Below are 12,725 nucleotides of genomic sequence, written 5' to 3'. Positions count from 1 at the left end.
AAAAAAAAAAAAAAAAAAAAAAAGAAAGAAAAGAAAAGAAAGTAAATTACACAATACATTAGGTCACTTTAATGGCTCAGCTCATTTAGGTATAAAAAAGTGTTGAAGCAACTGACTACAAGGCATTTCCTCTGTTCACTCGTCTTGCTGCAGCAATATTAGGTTTCCTCTAACTTGAGAAGGTCATGACCTGCCTGATATGATCTCGCCATCCTTCCCAAAATGGCATGGAAAACCTCTCACTCATTTGCTACCTCCCTTCTTCTCCCCATTGCTCCTTCTTACCTTCCTACCTTCTTCTTGCTTCATTTCTTTTTGCCTACTAGCTTTGTTTCACTGCACACAATCTATCCTTCCTTCAGTTTATCTTATTCATTGATTTCTGTCCCACCAAATACATTATATGAGTGGAACTTGTTCTTGTTCACAGCTCTTTTGTCTAGGATCTGGTATGTAGAAGACAGATAGCTCGTAGACAATGAATAAAGGAGCTAATTTGTTATCCAGACACAGAAATGATCCAGCGTCTAATTGCTGACAGCACTTCTAGGTGTAGTTCTAACGTCTTAGGACAGCTTTAGTTCTACCCACATTCTTATTGCAATATACTAGATATGACCTTTTCCAATGAGGTCAGCCTGACCTTTAGTGTTGGATGTACGAATACTTTTTAAAAAGAAAGCAAATGCAAGTCTTAGGGCTGGGGATATAGCTCCGTAGCATAAGCGCCAGTCTGACGAGTACAAGGTCCTGAGTTCAATTCCCAGTACCAAAAACAAAAACAAAACTTGTGAAAACAAATAAAAATCTTACCACTATGTCATATATTTAGTTGGTTTTGACCCAAGATGATCAAAACCCCAGGAAACCCTTCTTAGTGACATACCTTCTGCCCATTCTTGTAAAATCTCTTAATGTGTATGTTTATTCATACAATATCTGTACTGATGGGAGCCCTATCTTCAAATTTTATCCATTTAGGTCATAACCTTAAAGTTACTTAAAGCCATGCCCCTAAGACAATTTGTTTAAAATAAATATAATTGCTTAAGAATAATGCTTATATTTTGGAATTTTGAAAATGTAATCAGGGTAGACAGCTTCTACTTTATCACAAATCCAAATGTGAAATTTCAGAAATTCTCTGTGCATTAAAAATGAATTAACTGTGTGATTATTAATTGTGCATATTCCAATCCCTTTGTGCTGTACTGCATGTTTCTTGAATCTCATTTGAATCTTTTGGCTAAGTAATGTGTCAAGGGGGGGTACGAGCCTGAATGCCTGAGTTATTTAAAAGGCAGGACAGCACTTCCAGATTAGAATACCAATGAGTGGGGTTAAAAAGGCTCTACTGTAGTTGGAGGGCAGCTCTCAGACTGAGAAGTACCTGAAAAGGACCTCTATGGACTAATTTTCAGAATCACATTGTAATGTAGGCTCATGTCAATCATCAGAACAGACAGCTTCATCCCATGATATAAACTAGTTATACATGCAAGAGCTGCCAGAGGATCTTCATTAAAAAAAGACTTAGCATTAAAAGGAGAAGGTTGTTTTATTATAACACTTCAAACACAGTTTTTTGTTTTATATGTTCTCAGAATTCTTTTTTGTTCTTTGCTACAATATCAAAAAAGTATCACAAAAGAAGGAAAACATTAAATATTCCATTTTTTAATAGGAATCAAGGAAGCTTTCTGGTTTAAGGCATTAAAATCATATACATTTTTTCCTAAATTTATTCATGGCTTTGAATAACAAAAAGAAATCTCTAGATGTAATAGGAGGGTGTTTTTAATCTTTTGTGGGAAGGGATTTGCAGAGCTGACTACTCGAGGTAAAATATCTACTGGCAAAGTATATCAGCTTTATACATATAAATTTGTATAAAACCTCTGGGCTCTCCACAAGCTTCCTGATACCAGTTAGATACTGCAATTGATATCATTAAAATTTAATATAATTGTGTTAAAAGGAAAACAGGAACAATATCCATGTAAGTAAATCATTGACACTGTAATCTAGTATTTAAAGAAAGCCTAACAGGGCTTTAATAAAATAGATAAAGGCATCTTTTTTACCGATATTTAAAATCCTCATATTAAAACTAAATATATTTGCATGTCAGGTAATCTCTTCAAAATAGCCATCATTTGTGTTATTTACCTAAATCATTTCATTTCTAGCCATGAAGTATGTCATTGAAAAACACTTGGTAAATGAAATTAAAGCAAATACTTGGTAAAATTGACTCCATCTTTAAATATGTTCCTATGGGTAGAATCCAGACACACAAAAATATTACAAGTAGTAAGCAAATTTAATAAAGTTCCACAATGTAAAATTCAAAAACAAAAATCAACTGATTCCAAACAATAAAAATGACCTGAAAAGAAAATTAAGAAATATCTCATTTGCTCAATGCATCAAAAAATACCTATTTTGTAATGAATTTGACTGAGAAGGTGAAAGACTTGTATGCTGAAAACTATGGAACAATGATAGAAGAAATTGAAGAAAACACTAATGGATGGAAACAGATTCTGTATTCATAGACTGAAAACTTACTATTTTTAAATGGCCATGTGATCTCCAGCCGTATAGAGATTCAATATCGTGTCAACCAAAATGCCAATATTTTTCACAGAAATAGAAAAAAGTAATTCTAATATTCATTCAGAACCACAAAGGACTTTGACTAATCAATCCTTAAAATAAAACAAAGAGACTAAAGGCATCACACTATCTGATTTTAAAATAAGCTACAAAGCTAAAATAAGTGAAACATTATGGCTCTGGCACGCATACTGGTATGCAAAGCAATAGAAGAGAAATCCTAGAACTAATCCTCTCATCTTTACAAAAGTGTCAATAATACACAATGTATCTTCAAAAACTGATGTTAGAAAAATCAGATAGCTATGCACAAAAGGACGTTGAAACTTTACCTTACACCACACATAAAAATATACCCGAAATAGAGAGAGTCAGACTTGAAGCCAAGATGTGAAACTAAGACTCCTAGCAGAAAACATAGGAGAAAGCAATGATTTCCTGGGCATGGCCCCAAAAGCACAGGCAGAAAAACTGTAAGAAGATAGTGAGGAGTAGATCAAAGTTTCAGCACACAAGAGAGAAAGCACAACCCGGGCTAGCCAGAGAGCTCAGCGGACTAAAGTGCTTGCCCAGGCAGGTGCAGGGACCAAGGTTCAATCCTCTGGGTGCCACCGGCCCCATCCCCAGGGCACACTGGGACAGCAACTGAGACTGGGCATGGTGGCACGCACCTGTAATCCCAGTGCTTGAGAGGCTGAGAACAGGAGAATCACTATGAGTCCTATCTATTCAGTGAGATCCTGTAAACCCTGTACTAAATTTTTTTAAGTACAACCTATAAAATAGGAAAAATATTCATAAATCACATAAATGTATCTGACAAAAGCATTAATACTCAAAATATACAAAGAATTCATATTACTAATTACCAAAGAAGAAAACAATAAGCTAACTTAAAATAGACAACTCAGGGTATAGAATATGCAAGTTACAGCTCAGTAGGAGAGCACTTGCCTAGTACAAATAGAGACTTGTGTTCCCAGCATCAATCAATCAATCGATAAGTCAGTCAGATATTTACCCAAAGAACAAATCCAAATGAAAAATAGATATGTACAAATGCATGCAATAGAACAAATCATATAAAAGCAGATAAAACCATCAATAAAAATGACCTTCATGCTCAATTTTTTGGCTTTTTAAAAAAATGACTAATAAGTGTTGGTAAGGATACAGAGAAATTAGAATTCTAGTACTACATCTATATTCCTGTGTACTGCAGGAAGTAAATGGTTCTGTCATGGTGGAAAATATTATGGTTCTTCAATAACATTTTAAAAATCACACTAGCATAATACGTAGTAATCCTACTTCTGCATCTGCATCTAGAAGAATTGAAATCTGCTGCTTGAAGAAACCCCTCTACTCCTGTGTTCACTGCAATATTATTCACAACAATGAAGATGCTGAATCAACATAAAGTTCCGTCAGTGGACGAATGGATAAAGAAAATGTGTATATACATACAATAAGTTATTCCTTCATTAAAGAGGAAGAAATCCTACCACATAAAACAATGTGGTTGAAACCCATGGGTAACATTCTAAGTGAAAGTAGCCAGTCCTGTAAACACAAACACTGAATGGTTTCACATATCTGAGACATCTAAAATAGTCAAAGCTATGTAAACACAGGGTAAAATGGAAGTTGCCAGGAGCTGGGGATAGGAGAATTTGTGGAGTTACTGTTCAATGGGATTAAAGTTTCAACTGTGTATGAAGAGCAAGTTCTAAAGTTCTGGTCAATTATAGCCTTGTGTCTATAATTTATAACACAGAATGCTGCACTTAACATTTTAAGAGGCTAGGTCTCATGTTACATGCTTTTTCTGTTCAGAAACAAAACAAAAACAAATAAAACAATTATACAGTCTCTTGCTAGTAATAGAACACTTAACCTTGAGTTGGTCTCATGATTTAAAAGAGTTCACTATAGGGGCTGGCAAGATAGCTCAGCAGACTAAAGCGCCTGCTGATGTAGGCTTAGGCAAGCTCAGGGAATGCATTTGATCCCCAGCACATGTGCCCTGCCAGCCCCACCCCCGGGTACTCTGAGCCAGCAGAATTGGGGTTTAGTGGCCCATGCCTGTAATCCCAGAGGCTGAAAGCAGGAGGATCACTATGAGTTGGACCTGTGTAGTGAGACCCTGCAACAACCAAATACATGAAAAAATAAAAAAAGAAAGTTCTCTACAGAAGTGTGCATATTTATTTAAAAACAACATAAATGACAACTTGCAACTGTCCCTTATGACATTACAAGGCCATATCAGTTTTCAGAGCCTCTCATCAGGAGTCTACTGGGATGCATAAAAATGAAAATTGTAAAATCCGGGGAACTCTCCTGTGAAGTTCTCCTGTCATCATGGGAATAGAGATCAATTAAAAGTCTTCTGATGCTCAAAAACCAAGTGTTCATGATAAAAGAGGCCTCTGTCTGCACTGTCTCACCATGCAGGCCATTGGATATGCGTGCTTACATGTTGCTTTCCATCACGCTCACATAAACCATCTCCAAAATGCATGTTTTCAATGCTTACCTATTTGTAGAACTCAAAGCACCACAGGTGGTAATCAGGCAAAATTTGGAAGAAATGGTAAATTATTTTTTATCTGAGCTCCACAGTCCTATGAAGAGATTAAACTACAGAGAGGGGGTAAAACATGTGCAGAGCGTTTCTACTTTTCTGTCCTCAAATTTGCCTGCTTTATACTTTTAAATCACTGACCAGATTGGTGTTTTCATCTATGTCCATAATATCTACTGACATAAGCTTAGTAAATACATTTTATCAAATAAATAAAGATATCACAGAAAATATTATCATCCATTTGGGTAAATTTTGATAGTAAGTTAAAAGAAAAGCCATCTTTCTGGCTAGTAAGATGCAAAATTGAGACGCACATCACCTGTCCTGAATTTATTGTTCCTCATCAAAAGATGTAGGGGAAAAGAATGTTATGTCATTGAATTCTGTTGTTCATTCAAAATGTTCAAATATATTGATTAAAAATTAAAAAGATTAAACTCTAACTCTGAATTAAACGGCTGGCATCCAGAGTTAAGAAATATATGTTGTAATTCTCTAAAATTTAAGTTTTTCTCTACTTAATTTATAGTAACATAGACAAAGGACAGGTTATGTAGTTAGATATACCTGAAATGGATAGAGTCCATTTTATAGTTAGATTTTCAGCAGTAATGATCTTAATGCAAGTGTTTAAGATCATCATGCTTTACTTTCATATTTAAATAATTTCCATTAATCTTAACCTAAAAATTAACACTGATAAGCTACATATTTATGTGTATTTTGTCAATTTTCTCTTTGTCCAAACCACTGAAAAAAATAGAATTGTAAAACAATGTAATTTTTAATACTTAATTCAATTCTGTATCCTGTCATTATGTAAACCCTACTAAAACTCTTTGAACCCTGATACATAGCTCTTACACCAAGATTCTGTTTTTAGGTGTGCATATTTCTAGAAAGATATGGCATTTCTGTCATCAACAATCCTGTTGGTCTGACATTCTTAATAAGTTGTTCAAGAATATACTATCCTTAGGAAAGAATAAAATCTCCTAGGTCATATGAACAACAAGTATCTTGACTACCAATATCTTAGTATATTTAACAGCACTGTCTAAGAAAATTTCAATGAAGTTTCTTTCTCTCTGTGAACTTACTTCATCTTGTGTGATAACTTTGCTTCTCCTTACAAAATGCTACAGTGGAATAAAAACTGTGAAAAGTCTGCATGCACTCACTTCAGGATTATTGAAATGATAAAGCCAAAACTTGCTTAGGGAAAATAACATAGCTGCATTTTATGAATCTTTGAAGTGGTACTGAAAGCCCAATTCTGACTCTATATAGATTTATGAAAAGAAGTCCACAGGCTTGGGGAAGATGTACAAGTGTATCGCTGTGGATAGCTGAATGAGAAGAGGTAAAAGTTCCCACTGGAGGAAAGACAGATGCGGCATCTTATTTCTCCTGATATGTCATATGTGAGTATATTTGTGCGGTATTTTACAGATTTATTTTTCATAATATATATGTATGTTTTTACACATATATATATATATATAGTCTCCTTTGAAAAGATTTTCTTGATACTGACATTTAGTAGGGATGATTGAGTAATTTTAACTATAATTACATTCTTCCTGCAAAAGAAAAAATATATGGAAGGATGGATATATGCAAACACATATGCATATGTATACTTTTATTTTTGTGTAAATACATATGTGTGTTTTACATAAAAATACCATCTTTACATATTGCAAAAATAAATTCTAAGAAGTAACTATGATATATTTAATAATAGTAGTGATCAAAACAACAGTAATTTACATAAATCAAATGTTGATGCAATGAGAGAACATCCAGGTTTATTCAAGTCCGTCCTTCTGTGCCTTTGGTAAAACTATTACCAACTTCTTTATTGTCCGAAATTAAAAAGGGAAAGAAACACAGAGGACAGTGGAGAGCGAGAGACACCGAGGGAAGAAATACAAGCACTGCTGAGCCACGCTGACAGTACTTTGCTAAGCTTCCTGAAGCTTCAGATGATAGTATTCAAAAAAAGATTCCATGTAGCTACAGCAAAGACACCATCAACAGCCACTTCAGACACCTCAGATAGAGCTTCCCTCTGAGAATGGAAAGAAGTGGCAAGTGTAACGCTGCCGCGAGCATCAGGGCTTAGAAAGATCTCTTTACTTTATATATCGATGGCCCAGTTGAAAGAATGCGCAGCAAGGTGAGAATCTTGCTGGTGAAACAAAAAACCAAGGAAAGGCAGTCAATAAAAAGGAGGGTAGCAGCGCAGCTGCTAAATGGCTACCCTTGGAGTGAAATGGTATTTTGCAATTCATTGTGAAAGCAAGAACAAAACACCCTGAGATGGAACAGGAAAAGTCTCAAAAGAATTCCCCATTTACAAATGTGCCTACCCAAAGAAAGAAAAGGGGAACCTATAACAGAAAAAAGAACAGGCTTCAGATCTGATTATACTTTATCATAGCCTCCAGAAGAAAAAGGAGAGAAACCTCGTTTAATTTTCTATACCTACTTTTGGCATGTGTATAAAAACAAATTAGACAATACCTAAATATTCTTAAAATGTAAGTATTTGATATGCAGTCAGTTTGTTCATAAGTAAAAAGAAGCATTTAAACACTCACAAAGCTTTTTGAGAACTATTACTTTTACAGATAGCTTTTCTAAGAGCAGATGCAGTGGAATGATTCCATCATTCTTCTTTTTGTTATAAATGATAAATGTAAACTCTGCCTTATATGTTTATTTTTATTTATGGAGAATATATATATAGTCTAAACTACTATATATATATATATATATATATATAGTCTCAACACAATGCTACTCGAATAGATATATAACTATCATTTCGTTTCAAGGAGGCTGAATTTTCCAGGGTTTTTTTTTTCTTTTTCCTTCTTTTTTAGTATTTTGTGAGGTGGCCAAATTTTTTAGTGTTTTGATCAATTTGGGAAGGTAATGTTATTAATCAACCAATGAAATTTATCTCAATAGCTAAACACAGAATGGATAAATAATTAGTATTCTCTTTGTTATCTCATTGTAGAAACATGGCCATCCTCAGCTTCTTTTAATAGCAAAATGCTATGAAGTACATCTCAAATATTCAAGTCAATTAGGGTAACAGACTTTAAGCAGAATATTCTTCAAATTATGGCATTATGATTCCCATTATTCTACTGGGACAGGGCTGCTATTTAAAGAAACTCTGTGGTTTGAGAGATGACGATATGACAAAGAAATGTACACAATCCTGAAGGGAACCAAAAGGACAGATGCTGCAGGCTATGTGAGCCTCTGTTAAATACGAGAACCAAGGGGCATGAACTTCAGCAGGAGAATGGCCTAGCACTAAAAAGTGCTTCAAACTCTTTTGCAATTGCCCTTTGCGGAATAAACAGCCCAGAAAAAAATAACAAGCAACATACACAGCAAGAAGGTGGACGAGGGGCCCCAGACAGTGAAATGGGCAATTTAATGACTAGAAGAGACTCAGTATTCTATTTTTCAGGTTAAGAAATGTTTATCATCAATGTTCCTACGATTGTCATTTTTATTACAAGAAAAAAAAGTGTGTGTGTGTGTGTGTGTGTGTGTGTGTGTGTGTGTGTGTCTAGAAGTTTCAGATTCTTTTGGTAAAGGCTAAACGTGCAACTATTAAAAATTATTAATAAAGATACACCTTTTGAAAACCATTAAGAAATCAAAGTGTTTCTATCTTGGAAATTTGCTTTAATACATGTATAGTTAGTAATTTTTAATTAAAAACTTGGACATTTCCTAAATTTAATCCATTCATTTGTACAAATGTCTTTTTTTAACAGTCCATTATTCAATGCTTTTTCTTGTCACAGATCTCCACAAGAGCAAAGAACGCTAGAAAGTTCAGAAGAAAAGGTACTATTGCCTTGCACTGAAATGCACAGAAAAGTCCCACAATGCATAGAATTGTCATAGCAGGAAAGAGCCTCGCCATTAGCGTGATTGTTTTGAAGATTCAAAAATAGAAATGAGAAGTATTTTCTTTCTTGTTTCATGACCAGATGACCCAGATTCCAAATTCATCATTCTTGTTTTCATCAAATCTGATCATACAAAGTGCTTAGAGCAAAGCCTGGCACAGAGATAACATTTAATAATTGTTGCTAAAGCTCTATTAATAGACAGCAAATGATACATATAAATACCCACAGAGATGTAACTAAGTGAAAGTGCACACAAACTTTGACAAGAAGAGCAGAGGTACAGAAGAGGGTTAATGAGTTGTGTGCCATTCTTCAAAAATATTTAGACTTACCTTTCAACAATCAAGCAAGCGATCTTTTGGGTCACTCAACACTAACCCAGCTTGCAATGTATTCTCTCAGGTCACTGAGAGAAGAGTCTCTCAGTGTCTACTTGTGGTACACCAGGCTGAGGGCTGCTCTGGGGAGGGAAGGGCCCGTGGCTTGCATTTTTGCATACCAACTTCCTCTAACATAACGGATTTTGAGTAAGAGAGACTCTGTAATGATGAATGAATTCTTATCACAGGGGCAGTCTTGGAATAACATGAAAATCTCAACTCAGAAAACTGAAGCATGAGTGATCGGGCTGTACTTTTCTATAAGCAAGAAATGGATATTGCACCTCTCACTCCCTTCCACGCATGTTTCACCTACAGTTATGGGCACAGGCTATTCCTGATTATGTTGAGGGCCAGTGCAGTGCAAAGGAACATGCTTGTGGGTTGATTCTCCCTGGTCTCTTATTAGTTGTCAAGAGTGACCTCAAGGTTTTTAACCTTAAGGACAGACTTTCATTTGCATAGTTTTGTCATAGTCTTGGTCCAGCCAGTTTGTCTTGTCTGACCAGCCCAGCCTGGCTGCCTAGGGGCAGAGATAAGCAGGAAAAAACAAAGAAAAAAAAAAAAAAAAAAAAAAACCTCACCTAATTAAACAAGCTTATGCACTTTAACACATGTGGAAGCTGGTAATATTAATGCTGCAAACCATTTTATTTATTTATTTATTTTTGGCGGAACCGGGGATTGAACTCAAGCCCTTACACTTGCCAAGGAAGCGCTTATTCCATTGAGCCATCTCCCCAGCCCTGAAAACCATTTTAAATACTCCATTCTAAAAGCTTTTATTTTATTTTCATTTATGAAATATGCTTCTAGGAAGGAGCAAAGGAAAGAAAGCTATGAATTCAGCCCCTCGCACCCCGTTGCAGTAGCTGTTAAGCCAGCGCATTAGTGAAGAAGGAAAAGGATAATAGGGCCAGTAATTGGCAGGGCTGTCCAACTACACCTGTCCCCTCTCTCACCACTTGGCCCTGCCCAATTTATCTCTTCCACAGCCCTATGATGCCTTGCTCTCCACCAAACTTTTTAAAAGTTGCCCCCTGTATCTGGTGGCTTGTTATGTAAGGATTTGTCTTCAAAGCTTCAACCTGCATGTTCTTCCACTTGTTAAACGGATATTAAAACAAGAAAGAGCCCTTAGTTTAAAGCATCCATGTTGCTAGTCCCCCAGCTGGATGGCCACTGCCCATGGTAAGCGGAGAGGAAAAGTATAATTAAAACTTAACTTTCAAATAGATCTCATAGTTTATGCCCGGGAAGACGCTCCTCTCGCCACGTGAACTTTCGGGTGGCTGCTCTGAACCAAATAAGTGCTGGTTCCTTTTATGTGAAACCCTTAAGATAACTTTAACATGGTTCTTTGCAGTTTAATTTATCATAAATTCTGGCACCATTTATCACTAAATGCAAAATGATGAAGAAATGGCTCTATTAAATCTGAATAACTACTGAATTAAAAAGCTGTTAAATGAGTTGGAGCACATAGTACTGTTAACAATATGTGGAAGTGTGTTTGGCCGGAATAAATTACTTTCACAATCCTCATTTGAAGAGTCTACCTTTAGAGAAATGTGTTGAAATTTTTCGATCTTGATTCCCTGACTAAATCCACATGTACTGCTAATGCACTTTTAAATTGACTTCAGAGAAAATGTGAGAAAAGGTCTGGTTTGAAATTCTTAGGTATCAAAACAAAATTCCTCTATGTAAAAATTGAGGAAAAGAAGAATTTAATACAGGCATGTAAAATAGAATAACAGATTCCAATTAAGATATATGTTATTTTCCCACTCTTAATCTTCCCAGAGATGGCTTTGCAATATTTTCATGTAATCTAGCACACTAATGTTTCGCAACTGCACTCTCAAGAGAAGTATTTTAGCAGAGCTAAGGATAGCAACTTTAAAGATAATATGACAACTATTGGCTCAAACACCTAAAGGGATGGTTTTTCTTCTGAGAAATTAGCTAGCAATTACAAAAGAAAGATAGTTAAAAGGTCTCTGTAACATGATCTGATGCATTTATAGTCTGACTATCATAAACCAAAGAGGCTTAAATAGACATTTGTAAATGTTAGAATATGGTGCTTACAAACTGTAAAGTCTTTTATAAACAATTTCTTGAATCTGTTCTAATAGATCCCCATTCCCCCCAAGTCTGTCCCCTTGCAGTGTTTTAGTAGAGAGTGACAATGTTCTTAATCCTTACCCTCACGAGGGCACTTTGTAATGTCTTTAATTATCACCCTGGTATTGTGATTAGAAACAAAGACTTTTCAATAATAGTGTCCTATTGCATGTTTAGAAATATTTCAGTGTGAAATCTTTAATAAAAGGGATTTGTGAATGAACTTAATTAGCCCTGTTAAAAACACCCAGCCGATAACAATCTCATGTCCGCAGAGGGGGCTGAGAGGTGGCACAGGGCAGGGTCCTCGGAGAGACTCTGCCGAGCAAAGCAAAGGCACCATTGTGAAAGAAGGCGGAAGCTTTGTTTATGTATTTAGAGAAATACAATATCTGGTTTACAGAAAGCAGTTTATTCAACCTTGCTTGAACACAACCAGATTATCTTGTTTCATTCTACTTATAAAAATATCCCTGGACATAATGCCAATTTATGCACATATAAAAGCATACTTTGAACTGCAAGGTGATGTAGACACACCTTTCTCTTTCTCTTTTCTTTTGAAACAGTTATTTAACTATGTAAAGTAGAAAATACCACTTGTGCTTACATATATGAAATCAGTTCCTATTTTCTTCTCTTTCTGCTGTTCATCCCCTCTTCATCCACCATTCTGCCAGCCAACCCATCTCAGGAGGGAGCTTGAATGTCTCTAGGTTATTATCTGAAGGAGACAGAGAGATAAGGATAAGCGACAATAAGAAGATGGGGTGCTGGGAGTTTAATACTCTAAATAAAAAGGATAGCAGGTAATTCTCTGACAGCTACAGAAGAACTTAGTGAGGCTCTGGGGATTGCTGGCTTCTGTGATATTAGAGATCATTGAATGAGCCTGGTACTGAGTAGCTTTCTTTCCTCTGGTTTGATTTTCCTCGAAAATGCTCTCTGCTTGGAGATAGTCTTAGTTCTACAGAGTGAGAAGTTTGAGGAAAGGGCTAGATGACAGGAAGCCCTTGGGTTGGCTACTAAATTGAAAGCTTTTTGCTTGTTATTTTG

The sequence above is a fragment of the Octodon degus genome, unplaced genomic scaffold (assembly GCF_000260255.1).
Source record: "Octodon degus isolate 3935 unplaced genomic scaffold, OctDeg1.0 scaffold00032, whole genome shotgun sequence".
Taxonomy (NCBI): Eukaryota; Metazoa; Chordata; class Mammalia; order Rodentia; family Octodontidae; genus Octodon; species Octodon degus.
The sequence above is the reverse complement of the archived record's forward strand: the minus strand, read 5'-3'. Positions refer to the sequence as shown.